Source organism: Cervus elaphus, chromosome X, assembly GCF_910594005.1.
Source record: "Cervus elaphus chromosome X, mCerEla1.1, whole genome shotgun sequence".
NCBI lineage: Eukaryota > Metazoa > Chordata > Mammalia > Artiodactyla > Cervidae > Cervus > Cervus elaphus.
Window position 1 is genome coordinate 48169191 of NC_057848.1, and position 13708 is coordinate 48182898.

The following is a 13708-nucleotide window of genomic DNA, read 5'->3' on the forward strand; positions in this document are numbered from 1 at the left end:
TTCTGGAGGCAAGAGCTCCCAGGAAATGACAGAGGATAAAGTCTTTTACAAAGAAGCTTCAGATTTACATTTAGAGAGAGTTTTTCTGTACAAACATGGGTTCTGAAGTCCAACTTGTCACAGGTACAGTGAGAAGCAGAATTGTTATGTGAACTCAATTCAGCTCTTTTAACCAAGAATCATATCTCAGATTTTTTTAAAAAGGAATAAGCCAAAGGAGTATATGTAATTAGTGAGTAATAAGTGTGACTCCTATTTGAGTGGCCTGAAACTTGTTACTAAATTTCTATGAGTTTCAGTTTTCTGATTCATATAATTAACATGAAGAATAAAAGATAGTGTCTAACACAGTAAAGTAGGTACTTGATAAATAGGATTATTATAATTAGTATTAATTATTAGTGAGAAAATATGCTTTCCATTTACCCCACCTCATTACTTGCTTATTGATGGCAGTGTTTCCTAATTGCAGTCTCTATTTTTCTTTTTTTTAATTTACTTCATGGTAGTTGCATCTGCAAACCAAATCCATTGTGACGATGGCAAACATACAGATATAGCAATGCATTGAAGGTAATAAACAGAACATAAAAGATATTGCTCCCATAATTAAAATGTATTTGTAGTCTAGCTGGGGAGATACAACATAAACACTGATATGAAACAGTTTACCATCTAACATCATTAATAAGATTATCCAAAATATTTTAAAAGCTTAGTAAGTGTTCACAAGCACACTGGCCATAGTTTAGGCTGGTTTAAAGTATTAACTATTACTTACAACTCTATAAATTAAGGACTATTATTATTCCCATTTCACAGATGAAGAAACCGACACCAGAACCTTAAATTGGCTCTCTAATGTCACACAGGTAATAAGTGGCAACAGGAGGATTCAAATCAATCTCTAAAGGCCATGAGCTTAAACACTTCACTATACTGCTCTCGTATCTATCAATCATGCACAGAAAAATTCCTAAAGGGCTGTGGATGGAAAACTAAATGATTTCAAACAACAAAGAAAGACTGGACAATATACAAAGATAATAAATGCCTCTAAAGTGATGGAATAAAATTCCATGTTTCATTCATTAAAAGGGTGGATCAAAAAAAAAAGAGTGGATCATGTTGAAAAGGCCAAGATATCTGATGATAATCAGTGGCATCAGAGTATACTGTCTATTTCAATCTCCATTTATCAGAGGCCTTTCTTGAGGAAGGACTATTTTTGCAATAAAATATGCTGGTCATATTGGAACAATATATTTGAAAGCCACAATTTTTATCTCAATAATCATAATTAAAACCTTTCTGTATGCTACAAGTATTTCTGATAAACAATATGCAATTTATTTTGAATGATTTTTCATCTTGCCCAAATTTTATTTCTAATAGTGGCTTATGTTCTGCCACAAACATTTCTCAGATAAACTTCCTTTAGTTGTGGGAACACTTTCTTGGCTGCAATATTTCTCCATTGTCCTATCCATTCAAACAGGTTACAATAAAAATCCCATTATGTGATTTTTCATGGGATTGAGAAAAGAAAACATCATGAAGAGGAAAATGATAAAAGGAAGATATATGGCTCCCTGGAGATTTTCCTCAGGAGCTTTCTCTGTAGCTGACAGCTGTGCATTCACATCTGTTTCAGGACAACACGGAGGCCGTGAGCGGTCACGCGCAGGCTCTCTGTTTTGGTGACCCCAGTTTCCCACCATGAAATGCTCCCCTTACACAGCTGTAATGTAAAAGAACCACCTGAGGTCGAGAAGAGAAGCAGGAGTAATCATGTGAAGCATGCCTCACTTATTTGAGACTCAGGTCACTGACTGCCCCAGCTCCGTGTTTTCTAGCGTTTTCCAGGTAGTTTTCCTAGCTCCACACGCCTCAAAGTTTGGTTCATGGAAAGCCGCACCAATATTAGCATCACCTGGGAGCTTGTTAGAACCACTGAATCTCAAGCCCCACCCCAGACCTACTGAATGGAGATCTGCATTTTAACAAAATCCCATGGTGATTCCTGAGCACCTTCAAGTCTGAGAAGCACTGCTCTAGAGATGGTAAGATGCCCAATTAAAGAAAATATTTTCTTACTTTACAATATTGTAGTGGTTTTATTAAAAAAAAAAAAAAGAAAATATTTTCTTTCTCTCAGAGGTAACTGAGAGGGGACATATGAAAAGATCCTGACCAACAAACAATGAAAAATGAAAGGATCAATTTAAGAAAAAAAATTTTTTTCAGTACAAACCCAGATATATTTACCAAGCATTGACCTGCTTACCTATGAGCCTCAATTAACTCAGTTTCTTTCCTCAGTTTGTTGGGAGGAAATAACACACTAATGAAGAGCAATACTAGCTCAGCTGCAGAAGATTCTCAAATTTATTATCATCAGAGTAAGTATTATTATATGATAACATTTATTCACTTATTTATTCATTTATTCATATATGCCATGCAACTTCCTAGATACTTTTCCACACTTTTCACTTTAATCCACACATGACTTTGGAACCTAAGCTCATAACCACTTCCTTCCTTTCTGATCTTTTCTCTAATGTGACTCTAGGATATCTTTTCTGGCACAATGTGAATGTATTACTATTCCATACCTTCACTGAGTTAGAAAGATATTTTCCCATAGGCTCAAAACTTTCTATCCAAGGTTTCTTTGCCTATATGTTCTCCAGAGATATTTAGCCTCACTCCTGGAAGTGTCCCTGACTCTGATCTCCTCCTGCTTTCCCATCTCCCACCCCCACACATATCCTGAATACTCATTTTCTCTGTCTTATTGACTTAGCAATTGTTATGTTTGTTTTAATCTTTGTAAAGCTCAATGTTTTAGTCTATCCTTCTAGGTGACATTTTTGTCCTGATCCTTTTATCAGCCATGTAGCTTTTCATTCTAAGGTCTGTAAAGACAGAAGCTGTATTTGGCTCTCCACTATATTTCCAGAGCTTAGCACAGTGCCTAACACAAAATAAGCACTCAAAAACATGTGTTGACTGAACAAATAAATCTCAGTGACAGCAGTTTCCATGGAATGCATATCTGTGGGAGCTCTTCTGTATCTATACCCATCCCCTAGATTATCTTGTCCAGTCCCACAGTTAAATACTATGTATCCACCCCTCAAATTGTAACTTCAATCCTGACCACACCTTGAACTTCACACTCATGTATCCAACTGCTTACTCCTGTTGGCCACTAGGTAAGAGAGATTTCAAATTGTTCAAAATCTGTCCCTTGATTCTCCACCTTTATAACTCCACCTCTGTACACAGCACCACTACTTACCCAGTTACTCAGACTAAAAACCTTGTGCCCTACCTGGTTCCTCTTTCCCTTCTATCCCATAGCTAAGCGATCAGCAATTGTATCAAGTTTACCTTCAAAACATCTTCTGAATCTAACCAGTCCTCACCACTCTCTCATCCACACCACTATCAGCCTGAACCTAGGCTATGGCAAAAAGCTTTTACACTGGCCTCACTGTTTCAATTCTTGCCTTCCTCAAGTCTCTTTCTAGCCAGCAACCAAGGTAATCTTTTAAAACATAAATCAGATCTCATAACTCCTCTGCTCAAAGGCCTTCAATGGCTTTCTGGCAAACATAAAGTGAATTCACCACCACAGCCTACAGGGTCCCACACAACCTGCTCCTGCCTCCCTCAAAATCACTCAGCTCCAACCTCACTGGCTTGCTTTCAGTTCTTCTAATACTCCAAGCTTAACCCCACCTCAGGGCATATTGACTTATTAATCAATCTGTTTGCCATACCAGTCTCTTCTCCCTAGGTTTTGTATGGTTACTGACTATACTTCATTCATATTTCTGTTCAAGTGTCACCTCCTCAAGAATAAGGATGACCCTGATGACCATCATAGCCAAAACCCATTCCTACTGCACTATACCATTCTTTATCCCTTTGTCTTGGGTTATTTTCTTTATAACATTTATACCTAACACATTATGCCTAAATTTGTTTATTCATTTACTGTTTGTCTTCCCATTAGAATCAAGTTCCATGAAAGCAGGAACTTGGAAGATTTTTATTATTGCACACCAAGAATATTCAGTAACTGAATGAAGACTGGTGGATATCACCTTTGTCTTTAAAACCTTCCTCATCCTACTAGGTCTTCCCTGGTGGCTCAGTTGGTAAAGAGTCTGCCTGTAATGCGGGAGACCCAGGTTCAATCCCTGGGTTGGGAAGATACCCTGGAGAAGGGCATGGCAACCCACTCCAGTATTCTTGCCTGGAAAATCCCATGGACAGAGGAGCCTGGCATGCTACAGTCCATGCGGTCACAGAGTCGGACACAACTGAATGACTAACACTTTCACTCTTCATCCTAGTATTCTCTTTTTGAGCCAAATGAGTAGGTGCCCCTTTTCATCTTTCATAAAGCCTGACATCTCTTGTGGTCTTCCAGCAAAGATTAACTTTCTCATTGAACAAATGTATCTACTTCTTGGTTTATTTACAAAGTATACATAATTATCATATTCCAATCCCAATAAATGCTTGACTCTCCCTTCTAGTCCCATTTTTTATTCCTGAATTCCTGCTGTCTAGTTTCTGTTACCCTCATCAGTCAAGTCAGCTTAACATCACATCTATTGGCCCTGACTTCCCTCTACCACTTCTGAAGCTGAACATGTCCTGCCTGGGCTTTTGTACCGGGGTCATGACTTTGGAAAAATTACCAGTCTGAAACCCTGATAGGACTTCCTACAACAAAGAAATGTGTGTGTGTGTGTGTGCGCGCGCACGCATGCATGTACGTGCATAATCTGTGAGAATACTGAATCTTTTCAAAGTCCTTCAGAATCCTCATATTTTAAAAGATTCCAAAAACCATGGCAACCATATGCTTCCAAGTTTTTAGGACAGCTCCGATTTGAGAGAATTTTATTATTTCCAATAACGGTAATTTATGAAAGGACATATGACGTATGTATCTCTTTAGATTGTCACCACAAATACATTCATGTATTAAAAAAAAATCTTTAGTCAGACCATGTGTCCCAATTTAAAGTTCAGAAAACAGGTCACTCTGGCCATGGTCCTTTTGCTCTGTTAGCCTAGATTCTGGATCCCCACAGACTTCAGCAATAGCTCCCTGGAGTAGTCTCTGCCTTGTCATCTTGTCACTAATTTTCACTAGGAGGGTGGAAGTGAAGGAGGGTATTTTCAAGTCCATTAGTAAGACCATAAGAGTTTGAATTTCTTCCAGTATATTCCCAGCTATTTTAGTTGAGTGTGAAAACAACATAAAGGTCATGAGGACTGCAACTCAAAAAATTGAAGATATCTTTTCACAACTTGCAACTCCCTTTGTCTTACCTTTTCCTTCTCTTCCCAGTTATATATGCCCCTTTTCTCCAGACACACATGCACTGTACTCCTTCACACTACTCCCTGGGGGTTTGATTTGTCAGACCTCAGCCAGCCAGTCATCAGCCAGTCATCTATCTACCTAATCAACAAGTCTTTACATATTACTACCTGCTGGGAACTGTGCTTGGTGCTGGGAATAGAGAAATAGAAGAAATGAAGTCTCTAAGAGTCACTTGCTTAGAACATTTCCTGAGAGCTACTTCTTTCCTTTATATCTTAAGTACTTAGACTGGCAGCTCAGTTCATATTCTGTCCTTCTGGTAGCACTAGATATTAGTAATAACAATAAAGTACCTTTTCCTAAAAATCTCAATAATTTCTTGAGAAATTCATTGGTCTCCTGCAGTCCCTGATACACAATAGTAGTAACAATAGTGACCATTTTAATTGCCTGCTATATTCCAGGCAATGAACTGTTTTATACATATTTTATCTTTTCATCCACAACAGACTATGGTTCAGAGAGGTTAGGCCATTTGCTTAAAGTCACTACCCACCTGGTAGCAAAGCTAGGGTATGCCTGACCCCCAGTCCTACACTCATCATTTTGTTTCATGCTAGATTAAGTGTCTTAACCCAAAGCTGAGTCATTTGCAACAACTGAGGGTTGTTTGAAAATCCTACATGGTACCTCCCCGCTCAAACTAGAAACTCAGTAGAGGACAAATTTGAAATATGGGTGAACAACCAGAAAGAGGGGCGACCCAGCAGTAAGGAAAAGAGCGTTCTAGGCAAGTGAATGGTCAACCTTTTGATGCACCTACTTGGAGCAGAAATTGAGTTCTTTATTATTTTTTACATATTGCCATTTGCTTTCCAGAAAAATCATATTTACTCTCTTCTATAAGTACAGGAGATTGCCTATCTTCAGAACTTCATAAGAACTAATCTTTATGAATATTATTGGCAAAAAATCTGCTTTTAATTTGTATTTTCCATATGTTTATTGTCAACGTGCATTTCTTTGCATTTCCTACTCAAATCTTTGCCTTTTTCCTATAGGAGGGTTCACATTTTTCTTAAGACTTATAAGAGATATTTATCTATTATACATATTAGACCTTTTTCATATGCATTGCACATATTTTGCATGTTTATGAGTTGCCTTTTCATGTTGTTAATTGTACTTCTTATGAACAAAAGTTGTTTGTTATAGATTTAAACCCAACACCCTTCTTCTGGGATTTCTCTTCATCATAAAATTAAATAGCCAACTCTATTTGTTTACATTTTTAAACTTTTACAACATTTAACTCAAATGTTTCAAAAAGTTATTTAGGCATCTAATGTGAAGTGGGGCTCTAATCTGAGGTTTTATGGTAAACTCCTTTATCTCTCGAATGGCTAATTTTCAAAGAACAATTTATTTAATTATTCTTTTTCCCATTGTTCATGACTTTTATAATCATAAGCATGATACTTTTTCAAAGCTATCTGTTTCATTTTATTCACCCTTTCATTCTTACAACCTTACCATACTAATAACTACTATAACTTGGTGATACATCTTAGTATCTTTTATTGATATTTTAAACACATTTTTAACTATTAAAATCTTTATTCTTCCAAAGTGAACTTCAGAATCATTGTCAATAAGTAAACAGAAATTTGTGTTGAATTTATATGAAACATAAATTAAATTTTAATTTCCTAAATCAAGAATACACAGAAGAACTATACAAAAAAGATCTTCATGACCCAGATAATCACAACGGTGTGATCACTCACACTCACCTAGAGCCAGACATCCTGGAATGCGAAGTCAAGTGGGCCTTAGGAAGCCATTACTATGAATAAAACTAGTGGAGGTGATGAAATTCCAGTTGAGCTATTTCAAATCCTAAAAGATGATGCTGTGAAAGTGCTGCACTCAATATGTCAGCAAATTTGGAAGACTCAGCAGTGGTCACAGGACTGGAAAAGGTCAGTTTTCATTCCAATCCCAAAGAAAGGCAATGACAAAGAATGCTCAAACTACCGCACAATTGCACTCATCTCACATGCTAGTAAAGTGATGCTTAAAATTCTCCAAGCCAGGTTTCAGCAATACATAAACCGTGAACTTCCAGATGTTCAAGCTGGATTTAGAAAAGGCAGAGGAACCAGAGATCAAATTGTCAACATCCGCTGGATCATCGAAAAAGCAAGAGAGTTCCAGAGAAACATCTATTTCTGCTTTATTGACTACACCAAAGCCTTTGACTGTGTGGACCACAATAAACTGTGAAAAATTCTGAAAGAGATGGGAATACCAGACCACCTGACCTGCCTCTTGAGAAATCTGTATGTAGGTCAGGAAGCAATAGTTAGAACTGGACATGGAACAACAGACTGGTTCCAAATAGGAAAAGGAGTACGTCAAGGCTGTATATTGTCACCCTGCTTATTTAACTTCTATGCAGAGTACATCATGAGAAATGCTGGACTGGAGGAAACACAAGCTGGAATCAAGATTGCCAGGAGAGATATCAATAACCTCAGATATGCAGATGACACCACCCTTATGGTGGAAAGTGAAGAAGAACTAAAGAGCCTCTTGATGAAAGTGAAAGAGGAGAGTGAAAAAGTTGGCTTAAAGCTCAACATTCAAAAAACTAAGATCATGGCATCTGGTCCCATCACTTCATGGTGAATAGATGGGGAAACAGTGGAAACAGTGGCTGACTTTTGGGGCAGGGGGCTCACAAATCACTGTAGATAGTGATTGCAGCCATGAAATTAAAAGATGCTTATTTCTTGGAGAGAAAGTTATGACCAACCTAGATAGCATATTAAAAAGTAGAGACATTACTTTTTCAACAAAGGTCCGTCTAGTCAAGGCTATGGTTGTTCCAGTGGTCATGTATGGATGTGAGAGTTGGACTGTGAAGAAAGCTGAGTGCCGAAGAATTGATGTTTTTGAACTGTGGTGTTGGAGAAGACTCTTGAGAGTCCCTTGGACTGCAAGGAGATCCAACCAATCCATCCTAAAGGAGATCAGTCCTGGGTGTTCATTGGAAGGACTGATGTTGAAGCTGAAACTCCAATACTTTGGCCACCTGATGAGAAGAGCCGACTCATTGGAAAAGACCCTGATGCTGGGAAAGATTGAGGGTAGGAGGAGAAGGGCACGACAGGTTGGATGGCTTTACCGACTCAATGGACATGGGTTTGGGTAGACTCCAGCAGCTGGTGATGAACAGGGAGGCCTGGCATGCTGTGGTCCATGGTGTTGCAGAGAGTCAGACACAACTGAGAGAATGAACTGAACTGAACTGAAATCAATTAAATTGGATAACTTGGCATATTTTAGACATTCAGATATCCTAGCAAAGAACATGATGCATCTCTTCCTTTAATCAAATTTTACTTTATGTTTCTCTAGAAATTTTAATAATTTTGAAGAAAATATAGGCTTAATATTTTTCTTGTTAAAGTTGTCCTTAGAATTTGAAGATATTTTAATTATTGCCAATAAACTCTTTTTTTCATATTTATAATTTCTAACTGGTTATTGCAGAGAAATCAACAGAGGAGTATAGCACAGCCCAAAGGGACTACATTAATAGGCCATTAAAAAAAAAGAACATTGTCATTTAGGAAACATGTTCTCTGCTTGAAGTTGCCTTTTGTAGAATCAAAGAGTTATGATGTTACACACCACCCATCAAACTCAGAGAATTTAAGGCCATGTTCTCATTCAACAGTCATCATTCTCAGATGAGAGAGCAACCATTTATCAAAACACAGGAAGAAAGTAGCTCTCCCCAAGTCAAAGCACTGGGACAAAAATGATTCTGATTAAATTATCAAAAGAAATTTTCACAGTCTGCAATTGTGTTTGGCAAGTTTAAATCCCAAATGAAATTTTAGAGGAGATGGTATATGCCCTTGAAAAGCAAGTTTACAATGAAAATGCTGACAGGCCTTATGAGAGAAGCCTGAGCATCTCTAATGTCACTTATGTGTAAATAACAATATCTGTATACATAGGCAGTTTATGTAAACTCCATTTTTTTCCCCCTGAGAATCACTGTCTTATTTATCATATTCAATGTCCATTATCTCCCTTAAAATTACTATTAGGGCATAATCAATCTACATAGCCATTCAATTATTTAGACAATATATCATATTTCAATATTTCATACAGAAAAATGTTTTCTTCTAACTCATTAATTATAACTAATGCCTATGATGTCTGAGCACAAACATATTAGCTACTTTTTTGTAAAGACTAAGGCTGACTCAGTGAATTTAAAATTCACAGAAGGCTTTGTAAATTTATGAAAGATTTCACGCACAAATTCCAGGTTACTAGTATAGAAAACAGTTTAAATTTGGGGGAAATCAATATAAAGCATGAAAAGAATTCTTATTAACTGCAATCTGAAGTCATAGATGAGGGACTAGTAAAGGCGTAAGGTCATTCTACTTTTCTAAACCATTAATCAGTTTGTTCTGGTCATCTGTGATCTTCTAGCAACTTCTACAAAAATCACTAAGATTAAAAGCAAAGAGATGAATGTACAAGATGAAATGGAAATAAAAAACAAGAGCATCCCTTTGTTCCAAAAAATAAGCACATACAAAAAAAAAAAAAAAAACACCTACATTGATGGGGGTATGTTAGAGCGTTACAGAAACCAAGTGAAAGATCTCCAAATTTGGAGTAATTTGAACAACAACAACAAAAAATACTATTGGACCTAAAGTATAAAATAAATATTCCTGAGTCCACACTAATATAAATGAACGACTGAATACATAAATGAATGCATGGACTTCCCTGGTGGTCCAGTGGTTGAGAATCTGCCTGCTGATGCAGGAGAAACAGGTTCATTCCTTGCTCCAGGAAGATCCCACATGCTGCAGGCCAACTCCCCAGGCCACAACTACTGAGCCTGCACGCTAGAGTCCAAGAGCTATAACAAAATAAGCCACCACAATGAGAAGCCCACCCACCACAATGAGAGTAGCCCCCACTCACCACAACTAGACAAAGCCTGCATGCAGTAATAAAGCCCCAGCACAGTCAAAAGTTAAAAAAAACCAAAACTAAAACTTAAAACAATAAATTACATAAATGAATGAGAGAGAAGAGTAGTACCCCAAATAACTTGTGGTAATATTCTGCCTTCAAGGAAGTGGACTCTAATTCTACTCACTAAGTGTGGACTGCACATAATAATTTCCTTCCCGAGAGTATACTATAGAAAGGGGGGAAAGCGTGACTTTACAGTGAAAACCCTAACACACACTATCAGAGTCAGGTGATGCAAGGTAAATATCAACAAAAAGTCCTGCTGATAATATGTACCTGTGATAGCTTGTGAAGAAAATTGTATTTGTCTCTGTGGCCTTCCTCCCAAACACCCATGACCCCAGGCTAATTATGAGGAAAATATACTACATATTCCAATAAAAAGCCATCCTACAAAATACATGACCTATATGCCTTACTGCTACTGCTACTGCTAAGTCACTTCAGTTGTGTCTGACTCTGTGCGACCCCATAGACAGCAGCCCACCAGGCTCTGCCGCCCCTGGGATTCTCCAGGCTAGAACACTGGAGTGGGTTGCCATTTCCTTCTCCAATGCATGAAAGTGAAAAGTGAAAGTGAAGTCTCTCAGTCATGTCTGGCTCTTCGCAACCCCATGGACTGCAGCCTACCAGGCTCCTCCGTCCATGGGATTTACCAGGCAAGAGTACTGGAGTGAGTTGCCATTGCCTTCTCTGGACCTATATGCCTTAAAACTATCCAAATCATCAAAAAAAAAAAAAAAAAAATCTGAGGAATTGCCAGAGTCAAAAGGAGTCTAGGGACATATGACAAGTAACTGTAGTGTGGTAACATGGATGGGATCCTGGAACAGAAAAATGACATTAGGTAAAAACTAAGGAAATCTGAATAAACTATTGCCTTTAGTTTATGAATCAACATAAGTTCACTAATTGTAACAAATGTACCGTAATAATGCAAGAGGTTAATAAGAGGGGAAATTCTGTGTGGGGGTGTGAAGGGGGGCATAATGGCAAATCTCTAAACTATCTGCTTAATTTTTCTGTAAACCTAAAACTGTTGTAAATAAACTTTATTTCATAAAACAGCAGACGTCAGAAAAATTAGGAGATTATCTCAGATGGCTCAGCGGTAAAGAATCCGCCTACAATGCAAGAGGCACAGGAGACCAGGGTTTGATCCCTGGGTAGGGAAGATCCCCTGGAGGAGGAAATGACAACCCACTCTGGTATTCTTGCCTGGAAGATCCCATGGACAGAGGAACCTGGCAGGCTACAGTCCATGGGGTCACAAAGAGTCAGACATGACTGAGCATGCAGGCAGACAATAGTAAAGAGAGAGGAAAAAACAACTCCCAGACCTCTTGGAGGAAAAAGGGTATAAAGACAAGACCAAGGAGGCTTCTCCTAACATCAAGTCTACTTTGTATAAATGTCAATGTCATAACATAGCTCATTACAAAAGGATAAATTACAATATGAATAAAATCATAGCTTCAAAAATACCTATACACAGTAAAATCTTGATATAAAACAGTCCTTCCCCATCACCAGTGATGACAAGAGGGTTCACTGTACTTTAAATTAGTCCAAAGACTGTTTGGTTTCCTACATGGGATGCCAAAAAGGTATCAGAGAGCTGAGTAGATGTTTGTCCTAGAATCTATAATATCAAACATGGATTCTAACCATAGGATCTTAGGGCTCAAATGACCTCAAAAAGATCAACCAATCCAAGTTTATTATTGTCTGTAACATTTTACACGGGTGTTGATCTTTTATAAAGATCTTCAGAGAAGGTTCATAAATTATCAGGGTCATCTGTACAGTCAAAGATCCTCCTATTATGATTTTATCAATTACCTTGAAAGACTTTTGTTAAAATTTACCTGAGGTTACCTGCATTCAGAAACTTTTTAAGACTGTTGGGTCTAACAATTAGTATCACTTAGGTAAAGAATCCACCTTCCAAGGAGATGTGGGTTTGATCCCAGGGTCAAGAAGATCCCTGGGAGAAGGAAATAGCAACCCACTCCAGTATTCTTGCTTGGGAAATTCCATGGACCGAGAAGTCTGGGGGCTACAGTTCATGGGGTCTCAAAGAGTCAGATACAACTTAGCAAGTAAACAGCAGCAGCAGCAACTTTAACTACCCTTATACATGACTGGTAAATAAACTCTAAAAAACTACTTAAAAATAAAAAAGCAAGAGGAATGCATCATCTCAAAGGATGTGAGGATATGACATCCACATAGGGCATGATGAATGCTTTTCTGAATAGTCTGTGATATGGCACACAGTAGGTACTCTTAATCTGACTGTTGAATTAATGAATAAATGAATAAATAGGGCAGTCTTTCAACACATTTGTTTAGAAGCTCATAGTTTAATCTCATGTTATGTCTCTTAGTGGGCTATCAGATCTATTTAGAGTCTTTTGAGACAGAACTCAATAAAAATATTGGGCATGCTCTGTGGGATAAAGCCATAGCAGGTGAGGAAGGGAGTAAGTTGAACCATCCTTGTTTTGGTGTTTCTACCATAGAGAAGCACAAAGAAGAACATTCAAGGACACCACAGTCAAGTGGTAAACTTCATCCTTTGGGAAAGTATTCTGGAGAGAAGTGAAAGATAGTGATTTCCAATATTCATTAAGAGGATTACAGGACATGCCAAAGAGAAAATCTAGACGTGTGTGTGGAAGTCATGGGATGAAGAGCAGACCCACCATTGTTGGCCACTCATTCTGCCTCCCTACTTCTCTTTCTATCCCTGCATCCCTACTCCCCCACCAACAACATGAAAGCCTCAGCTTTTATACATCTTTAGCAATTCCATAATTATCTCTGTCACTATACGTGGCATCTTGAACTTTGACAATTTTGTTGTAATGTTATCTTTTCCAGTGTGTAGAGTTTGAGGCATCAAGTTACTCTAGACTATCCAAAATGAAATCCGTTCAGCTCACTTGTAATTCTTCTACTTGCTCATTTAGCAATACAGAGTGTCCAATGCATGTCAGGCACTATACTAGAAGCTTGAGAAACAAACATGATTAGGACACGATGCTCACCAGTCTATAAAAGACATAAAGGCACATAAACACATAATTGAAGGCAGTGTGGAGACACTGTATAGAAATATGCAAAGAGGGCCATGTTAATATATAGAAATTGAATGCTGCTTAGAGTTAAACTTGAGAAGACTTCACATAGAGGCAATATTTCAACTTGGTCTTGTAGAATGGGTAGGAGCTTACTATGTCCAGAAGATGGGTAAGACATTGTAGA

General features: G+C 37.9%; 1 protein-coding gene and 1 non-coding gene across 3 annotated transcripts in view; one reads left to right on the top strand and one right to left on the bottom strand.

Moving 5' to 3' along the window:
* TENM1 (teneurin transmembrane protein 1) overlaps positions 1–13708 on the bottom strand; it is an 882499-nt gene that overhangs the window by 744306 nt on the left and 124485 nt on the right. The window lies entirely within an intron of this gene.
* Positions 4155–4226, top strand: TRNAY-GUA. Its single transcript has one exon. It is a non-coding gene; the product is annotated as a tRNA-Tyr (tRNA).